This window comes from Leptonychotes weddellii, chromosome 7, assembly GCF_054177405.1.
Source record: "Leptonychotes weddellii isolate Sample4059 chromosome 7, ASM5417740v2, whole genome shotgun sequence".
NCBI classification, from domain to species: domain Eukaryota; kingdom Metazoa; phylum Chordata; class Mammalia; order Carnivora; family Phocidae; genus Leptonychotes; species Leptonychotes weddellii.
In genome coordinates, this window is record NC_138375.1 from 73,210,663 (window position 1) to 73,229,844 (window position 19,182).

General features: G+C 41.6%; 1 long non-coding RNA gene across 1 annotated transcript in view; it reads left to right on the forward strand.

Moving 5' to 3' along the window:
- Nucleotides 1–18,711, forward strand: part of LOC145722647 (uncharacterized) — a 36,753-nt gene extending 18,042 nt beyond the window's left edge. The window contains exon 3 of the long non-coding RNA XR_014147050.1: nucleotides 17,301–18,711. This is a non-coding gene — a long non-coding RNA (uncharacterized LOC145722647). The remainder of the gene's footprint in view (nucleotides 1–17,300) is intronic.
- Nucleotides 18,712–19,182: the final 471 nt, after the last annotated feature.

The following is a 19,182-nucleotide window of genomic DNA, read 5'->3' on the forward strand; positions in this document are numbered from 1 at the left end:
AGTAGGGAGACGGAGTTGATGATAGGGAAAAGTAGAGGGAATTAAGCCATCTAAATTTATTTATTATGAGCCACATTGAAGAATCTTTAAAATAATCTAAAGCAGAAGCAATTTTCTAACTAAGCACTGAAGAGGGTCATTTAATGTTTGAAAGAGGCATCTGAATGGCAATAGCCTAGTCTTGGAGTAGCTAGTGAAATTGGTGGAGAGCATCTGTTCCTGATAACCACTAGGACAGAGCAAATGCTTGGGACTTAAGTCACAATGAGAGATACTTCAGTGCATTGATGTGAAGGTTGCTTTGGAATTGAAAAGTTACCAAGGATATTACAGACTCTATATCTAGAAACTTTAAAATGTAGCTTTAAATCAGTCTAGGATGGTTTGCACCTTATCCCGTCTCAGTCCAGGGAGCTGGAGTCCAACCATTCAAAATCCTGTCCAACCTCTTGATTCTATATATAATCCCCAATTCCCAATCAATTCTGAGAGTGATTGTATCTAGGCTTTCCTTCAATGTGTGCTTACCAGCATTTATTCCCTCCAGGCTTTCTCATTTCTCCCCTCAAATTCTGGATTTGGAAACAAAGAGAAAAGCAAAGTCCATATAATTTGCTAGTACCTTTGTTATTTCTCCTTATTTCCCCACAACACCCCAACACAATGGCTCCCTTGGGTCAAGAAGTTTTAAATATCCTCATCCTGTTGAACATCAAGACCTATTTCTAGTACATAGTCTGCTCACCTGGCTCTTCCTTGTCTGGGATGCTCTTTGTCTTAGGAACCACCATCTACTGTGTCAGAGCCTACTCAATATACAAGGTCTCGCTCTAGTCATAAAGCCTCTGAAGATCATTCTCTTGACAGAATTTCTAGGATACTCAAGGTCTGAACCATGAAGTTCAGTGCTGAATCACCCTGTGATTCTTTGGCATTACCCTTCCAACTAGACTGTGAGCTCTTTAAGTAAAGAAACCTTGCCTAATGCTTTTCTGAATCCCCAATATTGCTGAACAGTCAGAATGCACATATTTGTTTGTTTTTAATCACCAATAACTTTGTGGGCTTATTTTCACCCTTGTGGTCTAATGAGCTTAAACTCTCAAGTAGACTAAAAACTGTTGGCCTGGTAGAATATATTAGACGTTGGTCAAAAATGCAAACTATGTTGGGTACAACATATTTCATTTCAGAGGGAGCACTACTCAATGCTTTTTACTGATAGACTTTGGAATAGAGGTGCCCTTGATACTCAGGAAATGAGGCTGCTTACCTTCTCTCCAATCCCGGATCTCTGGTCCCCTATTTCAAGATAAGAGTCTGTTCTGCTTGACTCTGTTTACGTGAAGTTTATGTGTGGAAAGCATGCCATATACTGAAAAAGAGGAAAGAGGAGGAGAACTAACATGTTGAACATCTATTTGGCAGGGACTTCAAGTTCATAATTTCACATAATCTTTATAACCACCCTTTATTGTACATACTGAATTTCATGAAAATTAGATAATGTGCACAGGTCAATGAATAAAAGAACAAAAAAATGAACCCCTTCTACTCTTTTGATCCTTACGGTAAAGGTTAAACTGACCTAAAAAGCACAGTAAGGAGCAAAATGGAATACGCACACTCTGCTGAAGAAATTTGCACATTCTTCTAATATCAAAACATTGCTTTGTGTCCTTACAAAAGATTATTAAGTACATAATAGAGTCAGTTAATATATACACATAGTATCATAGTATACACAGTATAACATTTGCTTTGCTCAAGGAATTTATACTACCAGTCTAGCCTGAACTCAGAAACCCAGTAAGAAAATGAAGAAATAATTTCTCCCCCTTTGCAAAACAGTTTGGGGGAATTAGGAGGAGTTATGAGTTGTTCTAAATGGTTGGAAAATGAGAGAAGAGAGGTGAACTGGCTGTGATTAAAAGCCAAGGAATAGATTTTAAGAGAGGAAAGACTGAGATGCTCTCTCCCAGGATGATCAGTGGAGAGTATGCTTCTGAGTGAAGTTAAGTCTTTTGCTATGATTACCAGGAAACATCAGACATTCATTCCTAGCTCCATTCCCAGACTTTGCTACTCCTATCCATGTTCTTGGCCTCTCAAAACTGAAACATTTATCATGGATTTCATCTTCTTCTTCAAATTTAACCAGCCACTAAGTCCCAAGAATTCTGAAGTCCTAACACCTTTCACATCTTTTCCTTCTTTCCCATTTCCACATGTATTTACCTACATCAGACTCACTTCCTCACAACATACTGCAGCAAGTTCCAGGTGGGAACTCTCTAGGCCTCCATCTCCCCAGTCCAAATCTCTTATCGATCCTCTTCCAATACCGGTGGAATCATCTTCATGGTGCTACTCCCCTTTGTGTGGGAAGGGAAATCCCAGCTTTAGACTCTGCTCCACCTATATTTCCGGCCTCATCCCCCACCCCTCCCTCTCTCTGGCATTCCTAACCGATATTCTCAGTCTTATTGAAAACCCTCAGTGGTGGCAGTTATTTCTTCCTTTATCTGTTCCGTAAACTTTCACAGGGCCCCTATTGTGTGAGCATCCCTAAGTGAGTCTTAGGGACAAAAAAAAAAAAGATAAATAGAACACAGTCTCTGCCCACAAATAAGAAAAATTGACATTATAAAGATTTGGGTTTTTTGGTATATCGTGGTGGGTATTAATAATACAGGTCTCTGCCTGGTGGAGAGAGAATGTTGAGTGAAGAGTTATCAGTTCTCACTTGGGGGAAGTGAGGGTCAGGGAAAGTTTTACATAAGAGAAAATGCCTCCTCTGAAAATCAAGAAAACAATTCCATTTACAATAGCATCAAAAGAAAAAGAAACACTTAAGAAAAAAATTTAACCCAAGAACTACAAAGCTCATATACTGAAAACTATAAAACATTGTTAAAAGAAATTAAAGATCTAAATAAATGAAAAGACATCCTGTGCTTATGTATTGGAAGATTTACTATTATTGTTAGGGCAATACTATTAAAACTGATCTATAGGTTCAATGCAATCCCTCTGAAATTTCCAACTGCAAGGGATACAGAATAGTCAAAACAATCTTGAAAAAGACCACAGTTGAAGGACTCACATTTCCCAACTTCAAACTGACAAATCTACAGTAATCAAGAAAATGTGGCTCTGGCAAACAGATAGAAATATACATCAGTGGAAGAGGATTGAGAGTCCAGAAATAAACCCATATGTTTATGGTCAACTGGTTTTGACAAGAGTGACAAGGACATTCAATGGGGGAAAGAAAATTATTTTTTTACAAATGGTCAGGAACAATTGAATATCTACATGCAACAGAATGCATGTGTACTTCTTTCTCACACTATAGAAGTGTAAGTCCTCTCCAGGAAATGCAAAACCATGATATTACTTACCACCCACTAAGATGTCTATAGTAATATTTAAAAAAGGTATTAGCAAGTATTGGCAAGGATGTGGAGAAATTGAAATACTCATACACTGCTAGTGGGGATTTAAAATGGTGCAGCTTCTGTGAAAAAATCTTGGCAGCTCCTCAAAATTTTAAATATAGAATTACCATATGACCTAGCAATTCTGTTCCTAAATATATACGTGAGAGAATGAAGACAGGTGTTCACAGATGTCCACTTGTATGCAAAGGTTCATAGCAGCATAATTTACAGTAGTCAGGAAGTAGAAGCTATCCAAATGTCTATCAGCTGATGAATAGATAAACAAAATTTGGTATATATACACATTGGAATATTATTTAGTCATAAAGAAAAGTAAAGTACAGATCCATGCTATAACATATATAACCTTGAAAACATTATGCTAAATGAAAGAAACCAGACGCAAAAAGCCACAGATCGTATGATTGCAATTCTATGCAATGTCCAGAATGGGCAAATCCATGGAGACAAAAGGTAGATGAGTGGCCACCAAGGGATGGGAGTGGAGGAGAACTGAGTTCTTTTTGGAGTAGTGAAAATGTTCTGGAATTAGATCATGGCTATGTTTAGTGTATTCAAAACATAGTGAATATACTAAAAACTACAAAAATATATACTTTAAGATGGTGAATTTTATGTCATGTGAAACTAATCTCGTTTTTTAAAAGTGCTCTTAAAAAAGAGAAGATGCTTTAAGTAAATCTTGAAGAAGAAGCAAAGAAATGCCCTAAGAGTGGGAAGTGGAGAAGTAAGTTCTAGGCTGAGGGGATCAAATGTACAACAGCAGATTGATGAAGCAATATATTCAGTTCAGGACTCTACAAGTGATTACAAAAACAAACCAACCAACCAACCCAACCCATAAAATCAGTTGTAGGCTAAAACAAACAAAATTTTTAAAGCTTTACTTTGTAAGCCAATATGACACTTCATTTCTTATGTGATTAGAAGATGAATCATGGAACACTACATCAAAAACTAATGATGTACGATATGGTGATTAACATAGCATAATTAAAAAAAAAAAAGAAGATGATTTTCTTCCCTCCTGCATTTTGGTCCTCACCTTAGAAGTAACTTAGTTGATCAATAAATGAAGGATGTGTGGGTGTCATCCCTCTACCTGGAATGCTCTTTCCCTGACTCTCCATGGCTCATGCTTTCTTATTTTTCAGGCCCAACTTAAGTGTCTTTTTCTGGAGAGGTTTTTCCTGACCCCACCATCTAAATGGATTCCCATTTCTCACCGTTATTTTCCATCACTGCATTCTGTTAGTATCCTGCACAGGCAATTATGTTCACTTGCCGGTTTTTGGATTTTTTTTAAAAGATGTATTTATTTATTTTAGAGAGTGGGGGGAGGAGCTAAGGGAGAGGGAGAGAGAGTCTCAAGCAGACTCCACATGAAGTGTGGAGCCTGACTCAGGGCTCAATCCTACAACCCCAATATCATGACCTGATTGAAACCAAGACATGGGCACTTAACCAACTGCACCACCTAGGTGCCCCATGGTTTGTTGGATTTTTTATTTCTCACCCTAGACAGTAAGCTCTGAAGACGGGGAACATGATTGTTTTATTCAGTGAGATGTCCCCAGTGGTAGGACAGAGCTTCATTAATATGAGTCAAAGGCAGGAAGCTGTGATGGGTAGATGAGACCTCCTCAGGTTACAGGCCCAGAGCAGTCTGGCATTGTCTTGTTGTTCTGAGGCTGACACTATCAAGAGCCCAGTCCACGATATCCCAGGCTTAGCTGGTCTAGGGCTTGGCTGTGGTTTAACTCTGTGTTTGCAAAATTTATAGCACTTGATAACAGAGAAATTCATCCCTGCCAGAGTCAACACCAGTAAGTGCTGTGACTCATAGCTCACCCTGAATTAGTCAAGGTTGAGCAAAACAGGCTTGAAAGGGCATTTCTCTAAGGCAGCAGAGGACTGGGTTTAAAAGTTGGGAAGTAGCAAACATACTGCTTGAGTGAAAGGCTCGTGGGAGGCATGCTGGGGATGAGGTTGGAATGCAAGGTTGAGGTACAAGTTAGAGTGTGAAATCCAACTCTAGAGCAGCCCTCCTGTTTAGCTCTGTGTGAACTGCCCGACAGAAATTGGGCAAAGGGTCAACCCACACTTCTGAGGAAGATGTGATGCTTTTAGTTGCAGGCTTGGTTCTCTGAAGGAGATTCTGGGCAGAGTTTGTGGTATGAGATATTTATAAGGAGTAACACTTGTGGACAGAAGAAGGCTTGAGCAGTGGGAGAAAGTGGACTGCAATGGAGGCTTGGCCAAGCCTTGGCCAACCCAGCAGGGAGCTCTGGGAGGAGAAATGTAGGCAGAGTTGTCACATATCCTGCCAAATGGTGGGGCCTTTATTACAGCCCCGTCCCCCATTCAGTGGCTACATATAGGCTGCCCAAAACGGGCATGACCACAGGTAAAACGATTCTCTGCAGCTGAGGCCACTAAATGGAGCTGACAGCTGGGAGCAAGTCCTTGCTTGAAGGGATCTGCTCCATGTATCACAATTTCTACCACACGAGCCACTTCTGTGTTGGAAGTCCTGTGGAACAGGGCTTCTTTCTTTCTTTGCTTTCTTTCACTGTAGACATTGTCCATAGGCTAGTTTTCCCTCATATCTTAGCCCATAAGAAATATTAACAAATTCCTTCCCCATTAAACACTAAGTAGTAGGCAGCAGGACTACTTCATCTTAACTCTTGCTAAGAGGTTTTCAGGCCAAAGATTACATTTTCTACCCCTAACCTTGGTTTGGCTTTTGAAATATAAATTTTTGTTTTTTGATTCTAAAATCATTTAGACTTTCAGGGCACCTGGGTGGTTCAGTCGTTAAGCATCTGCCTTGGGCTCAGGTCATGATCCCAGGGTCCTGGGATAGAGCCCCGCATCAGGTTCCTTGCTCGGTGAGCCTGCTTCTCCCTCTCCCTCTGCTGCTCCCCCTGCTTGTGCTCTCTCTCGTTCTGTGTCAAATAAATAAATAAAATCTTAAAAAAAAAAAGAATTTAAAAAATCGTTTAGACTTTCAAAACCATCAACTGATAAAGAGAGACTGATGTTTCTCCATTTGGCTGGAAGCTGTTTAATTCTACTTTTATTGTTACTATATTCAAGGAAAGAGAAATAAAAAAGGAAGGGGGAAATGAACTTCATTGAAGCCCAGTGCCAGGCTATTTGAGTTGACTGTTCCATATCATACATCATTCAATTAGGAAGAACTGCCTTGCAAAGAGGTCACTGATTTCAAGGACTCAAAGACATGGGCTGTCTCTTATGCCGAGGGGCAAGGCATTATTTGTTATAAATGCTAAATTCCTCTAGATACTTCAGGAAGAGATATGCAGTACAGAATTCCAGTTCACCTCTTTCCCCAGTGATATCCTGGCCATTCTAGGGCTAAGAAGGGCCAGTGCAGATAAAAACAGTTGTGTAATCTTATGACAGTTTCCTTCAGTGATGAGGTCTTTGTTGATTGCTTATGTTCTAAATGCGCAGGAAACATACTTGCTTTCTAATCTGGGCTCTGAAGGTTAAACTAATTGGGTAACTTTGAGAAAGCCACTTAACTTCCCAGGTCCCTGTGACTTATATTATCTCAGAGTATTATCATCCTTCCTTTACAGATAAGGAAGCAGAGTAGTGAGTGATGAGTGACATCCTAAGTCTTCATGGCTGGCAAAAGCTTGGGGCAGATCCGTCTGCCTGGCTCTGAATTTACACACTTTTTTTTTTTTTTTTGAAGAGAGAGCGTGAGCATGAGCTGGAGCGGGGTTGGGGGGGAGCAGAGAGAGAGAGAATCTTAAGCAGGCTCAACACTCAATGTGAGGTTCAATCTCATGATCCTGAGATCATGACCTGAGCCGAAATCAAGAGTCTGACGCTCAATGGATTGAGCCACCCAGGCACTGCAAACCTACACACTTTCAACAACATCACCCAATCTCCTACAAAGAGGTTGGGTATATGATTTCTGTATTTCCTTCCATTTTAAAAGTTTCATGTGCTATCACGGCATACTTACCAAACAGAAATAGAAACCTTATTCGGTTCATATACACAGTATTAATGCTATGTGTTTATAGAGAGGTTAAAACTGATTCTTGCCATCTTTGAGGATATTTCCTCTGAGCAGCAAGATATTGAGTGACACCCTCTGAATTTCAAACATTTTAGCCATGGGAGACCGTCTGATCTGCTAAAGCAATTTATTAACTTCCTCTTTTATAAAGCAAATTTTTTTAAAAAACAAGTAAAGTTAAACTGGTGAAACTTTCTAGTGCATACTATTACAAATGGGGCCTTTGTGTGGTGATGGTATTTGGTAAGTCTTTTTGGTATTTGGTAAGATGGTATTTGGTAAGTTTCTATAAAAAGATAATTAAGTGGAGAAAAGTTTTTGTGCACTGAAATGGTCACTTTTGAAAGGATGCTTTAAAAAAATTATTTCCTTTCTAAATGTTTATATAGGAAAGGGTAACCTTATTTCCACTTTCAGCTGGGATTCTGGTCCTACAACAGAATCTCCAATGGCAATCCAGCAACTAATCTTTCCTCTTCACTTTGTAAGGAAAGCCACCCGTCTAGTGAAATGAAAATCAAAGTATGGCTAAAAGGTCTCACCTTTAAGGTTTACTTTATGACCACGAAGTCCGGTGCCTGAGGCCTGGGACTTGAAGAGGGTCCCAACGCCTCCTAGTGGTATAAAGGGGCAGATCATCTTCCTTCCGGTGAACCACATGAACCAGGCTGAAGACAGTGAGGATAGTTACATCTCTGGGCACTGAGCATACCCTTCCCTTCAGAAGTTTCCTCAAGAATATTCTGTGTTTAGGGGTGCCTGGGTGACCCAGTCGGTTAAGTGTCTGCCTTCAGCCCAGGTCATGATCCCAGAGTCCTGGGATCCAGTCCCACATCGGGCTCCCTGCTCAGCGGGGAGCCTGCTTGTCCCTTTGCTCTCTGCCCTCCCCCGCTTGTGCTCTCTCTCTCTGACAAATAAATAAAATCTTTAAAAAAAAAAAGAATATTCTGTGTTTAGGGGCGCCTGGGTGGCTCAGTCGGTTAAGCGTCTGCCTTCAGCTCAAGTCAGGATTCCGGGGTGGTGGGATCGAGTCCCACTTCCAGCTCCCTGCTTATCGGGGAGTCTGCTTCTCCCTCTGCCTGCCGCTCCCTCTGCTTGTGCTCTCTCTCAGTCTCTCTCTGGCAAATAAATGAATAAATAAATATTTAAAAAAGAATATTCTGTGTTTTTTAAAAAAAAGAATATTCTGGGGGCGCCTGAGTGGATCGGTCGGTTGAGCGTCTGCCTTCGGCTCAGGTCCTGATCCCAGGGTCCTGGGATCAAGCCCCGCATCGGGCTCCCTGCTCCGCGGGAAGCCTGCTTCTCCCTCTCCCACTCCCCCTGCTTGTGTTCCCTCTCTCGCTGTGTCTCTGTCAAAAACTAAAATCTTAAAAAAAAAAAAAAAAAAGAATATTCTGTGTTTAAAAAACAGAATATTCCATGTTAAAAAAAAGCATATTCTGTGTTTAATTAAGAAAACAGTAACATCACATTTTTTTGTAGCTTTCCAAGTATTTTCACATGGTGGATTGCAAGTTTTGGAGTTTTACAGACTAGTAAAATTACAGAGGAAAAAAAAAAAGAAGGATAATATCATCATAGACTGGTCAACTTTGTATTTTGTCAAATAATTGATATCTGAGAGAGAAAAAAACTTACCAAATACCATCACCACCACTGATGAAACAAAGAACATGATCTTAGCAATGGGGCAAGGAGGTCATTTCATATAAAAAAAAAAAAAAGTCCTTTAAATAGCCTTAAATGGACTTTTTGGAAAACTCACTATACTGTCTTGAATGTTCTCATTCTTCTGCAGAGCAGTAAAAACTTCGTCACAGACTTTCACAACCAACCTCTGAAGGAGGTGAAGCAGGTATTATGCTCATCTTACCTGTCGAGAAGCGTGAGCTAAGAGATGTGAAGTAAGAAGGTCTGGTGATGCTAACACTGCTCATCTCCAAATCACACTTGGGCCACGTAGGCCCTAGACTCTGGGCTAGCATCCTGGTTTAGAGACTTAACAGCTAGGAAAGCTTGGGACATTTAGTAACATCTGAAGACCCCAGGAAAAGATTGTAATCAGCTTGCCCTAAAGGTCTAGTTTCAATATAGGGCCAAAGGACAGAGGAGTTTTGATTTGGTTCAGTTGCTTCTTCTTGGCTCACCTGCAGATTAGGGGGACCTCCTCAAGGCCAAGGCTGCCAACTAAGTGTTTTTCCTGGATTTCCCAGATTACAATCAGGGACCAGTTTGCAGAGCCAGCAGAATCCAATTTCTGTCTCTTATTTTCCCCACCACTTTGTAGTCCCAGAGAAACACTTACAATGTGAGTAGGTATTCTTCTTCAGACACTAGCCATCTGGGAAGGTCTAGGAGCTCACTGGTGCCTTTAATAATTTCCTTTTCTTCTTAAAAAAAAGTGCTAGGGAGAGTAAAAGAAGAATAGAGAGGGATGTTCTTTATTCTGAAAATCTAAAACTACATCCCTGAATGTCTGGGTGGACTTCATGGGTATAAATTTAATGGACATTAGATAAGCCAGCTTCTACCTCCCACAACTGCATGGATTTTTTTTATTTTTTGGCTGGGAATACATTACTTGAACCTCAAGTAAACAGTAACCTGAAAATTCTTTAGTAGTTCATATGTGTGCTTGGCCCAAAAGAAAGTGATCTCTTTCATTCTTTCTTTCCTTCTACGACATGACCCTTCACTTATGGAGAAAAAAAGAGCAGAGGTTGTACTGGCAGGGGAGAGAGACAATCCTAATTTTCTCTTTTCAGTTTTTCACTTTTTTCTCAGACTACTTTTCCTTCCTTTTATTAGCTTAGATGATTTTACTGATGAGAAATTGGAAGCACAGAGAGGTTAGGGAAATTGCCCAAGATCACAGAGATCGTGGTAAAATGTGATCAGAATGCTGACTTCTAGCTTGCTATACAATTTTGTTGCCATTTTTAAGGATTTACCAGGAAAACATTACAAGGAGAGAATACTAGACAAAATTTCGAGAATCCTGGACAATATTGTATTTGAGTAAATATTAGAGAAAATTCATATTCTACTTTCTGTGTGTGTGCGTGTGTGTGCAAGTGAGTCAGCAGACCTGTTGAACCTTAGCTGGAAAACCATCATTGTTACACTCTACACCAGCTAGTAATCCTAAAAAGAATTTTGTTTTGTGACCTTTTAAGAGAGAATTGTCATGAAAAATGAGATGTTTTCAGCATACTGGTACTCTTTATTGCTGCTCACAGAATTAGTTATTAATATGAGTTCTGAGAATCAAAACTGTATCTCACTTCAGCTTCAAATATTTACAAGATAGTCTCACAGGGAATAGCCCTCACTTAGAAGGACATGTGCCCATAACAAATAGCAAAGATACTAAGAACTCTTCCCTGAATCCATGTGTTGCCATGGAAATAGATAACCAAAACGATGCCATGATTTCTTATCTCCAGGAGCAATCCTTGCGCAAAGGGAATGCAAACACAAAGCCATACAAAGGGATGAACATAGTTGCTTATTAAATGATGCTGGTTCATAATGATTAAGTCCATGAAAAACCTTTCAGCTTTGCCATTTTTTGAGACTAGTTTATCTTTCCAGCTAATGAAAAATCGGCAACGAGATATCAAAGATTTTTTTATTATTAATGACATTGATAAACAACAAATGGGTGTAATCCTCAGAGGTCTCATGCTATATGGTTGTGCCTCCAGCCACTTATTGCACGATTCGAGAACTCTCCTGCCCATTAACATTATTACTCTTGGTGGGGGTGCGCCTGGGTGGCTCAGTCCGTAAAGCGTCCGCTTCTTGGTTCTGGCTCAGGTTATGGTCTCGGGGTCGTGGGATCGAGCCCTGCCTTGGGCTTTGCGCTCAGCGGGGAATTTGCTGGCGATTCCCTCCCTCTCCTTCTGCCTCTCCCCTGCTCATGCTCTCTCTTAAGTAAAGGAAATCTTTAAAAAAAAAAAATTAAAAAATGAAACTATTACTTTTGGGGAGTATTATATTAGCAATATCCATTTATTTTAGGTAATTTTGAAAACACCACAATGAAAAAAGAAAAATCATTTGGGATCCTACATTCAGTGCTCTAGTGCTATAATTCTGATAGTTTTTTTCCAGATCATTACATGCATATATAATGAAACAAACTAGACACATGTACGTGTTTGTTTATAAGATTGGAATCACACTCTATTTTCCCACTCTTCTAAACTTGTTCAATGCCATATGTTTAGTCAGTGGGTTGAAATGCTCCACCACCTAAGAATAGTTGCCTCTTTCCCAAGAAAGGTGTGCCTAGAAATCCCACACACAGTGTGGGTATCAGAACACTCTTCCCTTGGATTGGTTCTGGTTATTTTCTCATTATGCCTATAAATATTTGTGGGGAGCCCCAGTATACCACACGGATAAAAGACAGGCCCAAGGATAACCTAGGAAAATGTGCAGAAAGCTCTGGGTGTTACTTAGATCTGGCTGAAATAATATGGCTTACATTTCATTGAAGAATTAACAAAATTACTGTGATCTTAAAAAAAAAAGTCCTTACATTTCTTTCCTTTTCTTCCAAGAAGGTACGTTAAAATGATGTCAGAGGAGAAAGGAATTTGAATCTTCATGAGGCAACCAAATGTAGGAGAAAATAGCATGGATCTGGATTCAGACAGACCCAGGTTTAAATAATGACACTATCACTTGATGTCAGTAAGACCTTGAGCCATACTTCCCTATTCTGAAAAATGGGGATGTCAGCACTCCCTCAGTGTGTTGTTGGGAGAATTTAATGAGAATATGTATGTAAAGCTATTAGTAAATAGTGGGCACTTCCCTTGACAGTGGCTATTACTATTATTGAGTTGTGAGAGGATTAACTCAAGGGTCCCATGCTCAACCCCACGTGCTATACCATGAATTTAGCAGTGTCCATTAATGTTAATATTCCCTTCGCTGCTTGTTTTGAAACTAATGAAAACAAATGTTGTCACTGCGTTTAAGATTCTGCGAACTGTCTGTCACTAAGACACAATCACAGAAGAAGAGCATCAGGTTATAAAAATTATTGAGCTATGTTGGGTCTGATGCAATTTATGATATACCAGAGATACAATCTATTTGTGGAGGAAAACTGATTTACATTCCTCATTAAAGAGGCATTTCACTAAGAGACACAATTGGACGTGACTGACTGACTGCTTTGAATTCAGAAAGCAGTCTGCAGTAAGAGCTCTTTTTCCATCAGGGCTAATATAATCTAGCTGCTACAGTTGCTGCTGGCAATGTATCATCTCCTTCTAGAAGCTTCCACAAAGGATGAGTCTGCACATGGCACCTGCTTGTACATTTCAAATCTTGCTTTTCTCTCTTAAGAAAAGGGCTTGCCCATTCTTATTTTTCAGTTTAAAACTAATATACCCCCTGGTTTCCTTTGTTTTCAATGTTTTCCCTAAATAGATAGGTGCTTTTCAGGGCACTTCATGTTTCTTACTCTCCTTCTGGCCAGTCAGACTCATATATCTAATGGTGTTTCCGTCACAGGTCAGAGCTGTCCTATTTGTGCAGCCAACTCTAGCACTTACTTCTCATTGCTATTTTTAGCTGAAAGGGTGATTTAGTTTATTGCCTGTACTTCTGAGATTAAACCTAAATGTTAAAGAGAATCAAGTGTCCATAGACAAAGAATCAGGAGAAAACAGAGAGGGAGGCAAACCATGAGAGACTCTTAACTCTAGGAAACAAACTGAGGGTTGCTGGAGGGGAGGTGGGTGGGTGGATGGGGTAAGTGGGTGGATGGGGTAATTGGGTGATGGGCATTAAGGAGGGCGCTTGATGTGATGAGCACGGGGTGTTATATGCAACTGATGAATCATTAAATTCTACCCCTGAAACTAATAAAAAAAGAAGAGAAAAAGAATTAGGAGAATATATTGGGCATTAGGTTCAGTACTATGTGCATTGTAGCCAACTGATGTCATTAGTAATGTTAGCTGAGAAATCCTAGCTCCAGTTTGCAAGAAGCAACTAAGCTGAAATGACTTATTCCTTCTGTGACAGGCTAGGAAATTATCCCATAAGATTAATTTTTTCCTCAACAATCAGCTACCACTATATTACCAGTTCTAAGTCATGAGCTAAATGTTCATTGGTCATTATGTATTTCTTCTGTGAGTCATGATCAATAAATGTTGGAAAAGAAATAGACTTTGTTCTTCAGAGTTCCTGGCTGCTTTCAGAATTTAATTTCTTAACTCGATTGAGGAACAACCAGGAAGTTATAAATAGAATCTTAAGAGAATATAACAATCCTTAGACCCACAGAGAAATGAAAAGTTTACTGTGGTTTTTAAAATCCTCAGACAGAACATCGTTTGGAAATCTGAGCTAGTAACGAGCAACTGAACCCAACCCCCTCCAATATTAGTATAATGCCCTTCATTCCTTCTTTTATTGGTCACTGAGGGGTGCCTAAATTTGTTCTGGTCACCAGAACTGGGGGACAGAGAGACCTGCTGCTACCGTAACTCTGATCAACCAGCCATCAGGGAAAACCAGGACGGAAGTCTTTACCAGCGTGGCCTCTCCATTTGGTGCATTTTCTAGGTTGCGTTCTCCTTTTCTTTCTTAGTATCTGAACCTTACTTTATGTGAGGTTGCAACGTGCCCCGAGAAGTATCTATTTCCCAGTATCTTTTGTAACTAGCAGTGACCATGTAATTAAGCTCTGGCCAGTGAGATGCAAATCCAAGTGTTGCCTGGGCCTTTTTGGAAGACGGCTTAAATGGAACTGACTCAGTCAGCAGGTATCTTTTCTGCCCTTTTCCCTTTCCTCTTTCTTATGCCCTTAAAAGATCTGTAATGATTGGCGCTCCAGCTGCCTTCTGGGCCAGGAAGCAACCACCAGACAGGAAGCCAGCCCTGGGCAGGGAGGAAGGGGGTAGTGAGGATGCCGGGCCCAGAACGGCTCTGACCCTGCCATCCCAGACCTTTTAAGCGAGAAAGAAACAACTTCCATCTTGCTTAAACTACTCTAATTTTGTGTTTTCTCACATGGGCAGCTGAATCTAGCCTAATCTATATAGCCATTAAAAAGGGTCAAAGTCTCTGGTGTATGAATTTCCTTTAAGAAGAGACAAAGCCTTTTTTCTTTCCTTTTTTTTTTTTTTTTTAATGAGACAAGAGATTAAAATGCCAACACTTTTAGGAGTTTCCTTTCAATCCTTTAAAGTACAGATGACTGTTAGCAACTCCCAGGGGCAGATTCTGAGGCAGAAGCCTGGGAGTCTGAGGTGCGCCTGTGGGGGATGTGGGGAGGGAGAGAAAAAGGACTCAGGATGGGGGCTGACGCTACTGTGCTTCCCTCACGTTTTTACCCGTGCTGCCCTCCTGGCTCCTGATGGGGCCTCCTACCTTGCCTGGAGGCCCCTGGGGCCATGGAGGAGGAAGTGCCTGCATCTGAGCCACCCCGAGGCACCCAGAAAGCCTGGCCTTCCAGGCAGCAAGAAAAGAGAGCAGTGCTCCTGCCTGCCTGCCAAATACGGGGCAATGACCTGCGTCATTCCAGTGTCATCACGAACCCCTCAAACGTGGGGGACTAGCCTTATTCTGCAGATGTGTGAAGTGAGGCTCAGAGAGATGAAGCATCCCACCCAAGGTCACTATTTGAGACCCCAGTAGGGTGACCAACTATCCCGGTTTTCCCAGGACTGAGGGGTTTCCTGAGATGCAAGACTTTGAGGACAGTACCAGGCAAACCAGGACGGTTGGTCAGTCTGGTCTGTCTGCCCGCAAAGCCCTGTTTTACCACCTGTGCGCCCCGACAAAGCCCACAGCTCCGATTTCCCCAAGAGCCGGCTCTAGCATCCTGAAATGCTCAACCTTGACCTCTGGCCTGGCAATCTGCTCTCCTTTCTAGAAGTAGGCCCTGGAGTGGCCCTAGTAGGACTGTGTGATGGAACTAAAGTCTCCTCTGTGCTGTCTTACGTTCCAGGCTAGGATCCCCAACCCCACACACCCAGCAGCTACCACCCAGAGAGAGCCCAATGCTGTGCAGGGAGCAGAGCCTTGCCCTGAGTGGGGCAGAGCCCAGGGCCTTGTCTTACTGTGCTGACATGTTCTCCAGATCCTTTGCCCTCCTTGTCCACCAGATGTGACCACTTAAAACTATCATAACATCTTTACATTTTTCCCATTAAAATACTTTTTCCAGAGTTTTAAAAGCACTATCTTTTGTCTGCCTAAAGATGCAAAAGGTACAAATTTAAGATGAATAACTTCCAAGTTCTATCCCTTTCTATCTTAGCTTAACCCTTACTAAATGGCACCAATGGGATTTTGTGTGTCTCCACGTAAATAAACCCAAATAATGGCCATCTAGGTTGTAGGTTCCCCGCTTGGGGTTTCTGGATAGGATTCAGGGATACATGAACCTCCCTGAAATTGTGTGCCCTGGTGTGTGTGTACGTGGGTGCATGTGTGTGCGTGCGTGCATGTGTGTGCATGTGTGCATGTGTGTGCGTGTGTGCATGCACACACACACATACTCTCTTATAGGGTAGAGGGCCTGCAACTTTTACCACATCCTCGGGGGAGTCTGTGACCAATAGCTGAAAAGCACTGGAGAATTACCTTGGAAGAATTTTTTACTTTTTACAAAAGGTGCCTTTGTTTTATGAAATGATCCACAGTAGCAACTTATCACAGTGTATGAGCCTATGAATCAGGCTCTGGCCTTGACACAGCAAAGGAAAAAAGCAGGGAGCCACAAGGAAATGTGTGGTCAAGACAGAGCAGGGGAGTACAGCTGAGAGCTCTAATCGTCTGCACACCACGCCCTCTGGGGACGGAAGGAGAATCCTCAGACCCAGAGCAAAGAGCCATGGGGGCTCCGGGCTCCAGAGCCAATGGCCAAAGACTTCCTTATTCTCTTCACCATTAACCTATCTGTAGGTGATCGATTTCTCGTTTCTGGTGTTTTCTTTTATATTTTTGCTTGTTTGCTTTTTTGCAAAGTGCAACTTCTCTCCTGAATACATTAATCCAGTAAACATCTAATGAATACCACAGGCCCCGTGTCTGAATGCCCACACAGTGGAGCCTGGACCTCAGTCTTGGGTTTGTAGCCCAGCTCCACCCTTTGTAGACATGTGACTTTGGGGAGGGAGTCTGGCCTTCCTAAGCTTCCATTTTCCTAGCCTCAGTGGCATGGACCGGGTTCCCTGTCCTCTTTCCCAGCAAATTCTGGAAGCAGCGACCCTTAAATAATAGGGCCATGGATAATCTGGTTGTCTCCTCGTGACCACGATCCTTCGGCCAGCCCTCCCGGGCTCCCTGCCCTGTCTGGAGTCCTGAATAGTGCAGCAGGTCAAGCCTGCCATTGGTGCCAGGGCCAGCCTGGCACAGCCTCAAACTACCTTTTCTGTCTCATTTTCCACAATGCCCATCGGCCCCCGTGGTGAGGCCCTCTGAGAGTCTGTGTGGGGTGCGCTGGATGACCAGGAGGGCTGTCTCCATCAATAGGAGAGCCGGTGATTGCAGAATAAGGAGAGATGAGAAGATGGGACCTTCCCAGGGACTGCCGAATGACAAGGAACACTTCGGCCTGCTCCAAGTACACGGGACGCCCCTACTGGGGCCTCCCCAGTGCACAGGCTTACGCTCAGGAAGTTTTTTTTTAACGAAAAATCAAGAGTCTGTGATCCTTCTTAATGAGGCTGAGGTGTTTTCACATTAGGAGATGATGGATTCCTTTTCATGGTGAAAAAATTTTTTATTTTCAGGCTCAGAAGACAAAAAAGAACTGAGTAAGAGGGATGGACCCTCTGGGCTCGCGGCACCTGTGGCTAATGGTCTGACAGGAGGCTCATGGTCCACGAGCACACTCTTTGGGTTTTCCCGGAATCTTTGGACTCTGATGCAGGTTTATCTGCCTGAACGGTTTTCCCTTCCCCCACAGGGAATGAATCATTTCCTCTCACATCCTGCCAGACATCTCAAACCATACCTCCCACTCTTGGTTAAGTGCCCAAACCGAACTCATGGTGATGAAAAAGCAACTGATGGAAAACAATTTTTCATTCTCATTTACAAGCCTCTTGAAAGAAGCTTTTTGGGAGAAGCCTGTGGGCATGACACCCGGTCCCAGCTGGATGCTCTTGACGAACACTCATTGTCAACACTGAAACGCGACAGCAGGTCGTATGTCATGGAGCCTCGAGAGTGAGGGGAGCCTGATTCATTTCCCTGAGACAACCTAACAAGCCGGGCATCTGCCAGTGTCAGATACTTCATCCAGAGCTAAGTGGAAGGTCACTTGACATAAAATGATGAGCTTCTGCTGCCATCTGGTGGAGTTCTCACCTTTCATCATTATTAATTAAAGAGTCACTTGCCAGGCACTAGAGAGCAGTGGTTCTCAAAGTGAGTCCCTATGACTAGCAGTATTGACATTACCTACCATTTACTACCTATAGCATTTGGCCAGTTACTTAGTCTTTCTAAGCCTTGTTTCCTTAGTGATAAAATATCTAACTAATAGCACTGTGAGGATTGAAACAGAAAGGTAGATAACATGAGCAGTAATAGTAAAAATGTAAGGTGCCTAGCATTAAATTTAACAAAGGACATGCAATTATGAAAAAAAATGTAAAACCTTTGTTTGAAAGATATTTGTGAATACCTAAATGAAAGAGTTCATTGGAAAAGCAGAATCTCAGACTCTACTTTAGACCGACTGGATAACAGGATCTCTGGGTTATTTGTATTGACATTAAAATTTGAAAAGCACTGCTTTTGATGACATACTTATTCTTATTATTCCTACTTTGTGACTGTAAACATCCTCATGTTGTTTCGATAAAAAAAAAAAAAATGCTGTCCCATCACCAGACAGGGTATGAAGTGGAGGTTAAGAGCACTGGATTTGGAGGGGCGCCTGGGTGTCTCAGTTGTTAAGCATCTGCCTCCAGCTCAGGTCATGATCTCAGGGTCCAAGGATCGAGCCCCTCATTGAGCCCCACTCAGGCTCCCTGCTCAGCTGGAAGACTGCTTCTCCCTCCCCCACTCCCCCTGCTTGTGTTCCCTCTCTCGCTGTGTCTCTCTCTGTCAAATAAATAAATAAAATCTTAAAAAAAAAAAGCACTGTATTTGGGGTCACTCCATACTGATTTTGTATCCTACCTCTGATCACTTACTACCAAGGACATGTGGTGGGTTACTTATTCTTTCCAAGCCTTAGTTTGCTTAGTTGTGAAATAGTCATGAAAATATCTAACTTATAGCACTGTGAGGATTTAAACAGAAAATGTAATTAACATAAACTGTAGTAATAAAAAATATAAGGTGCCTAGTAGTAAAACTAACAAAAGATGTGGGATTATGAAAAAGAGTATAAAATTTCATTGCAAGGCATTTGAAAATACTTAAAGAGAAAGAAGAAACCATGTTCAAGGATAGGAAGACTCAATGGTGTAACACTGTCAGCCCTCTTCAAAGTAATCTCTTCTTCTTTTTTTTTATTATGTTATGTTAATCACCATATATTACATCATTAGTTTTCAAAGTAATCTCTTCTAATGCAATTCAAATTATAGCCTCAACTGGGCTCTTTGTTGAACTTGACAGGCTGATTCTGAAATTTATGTAAAAGGAACAGACTAAGAA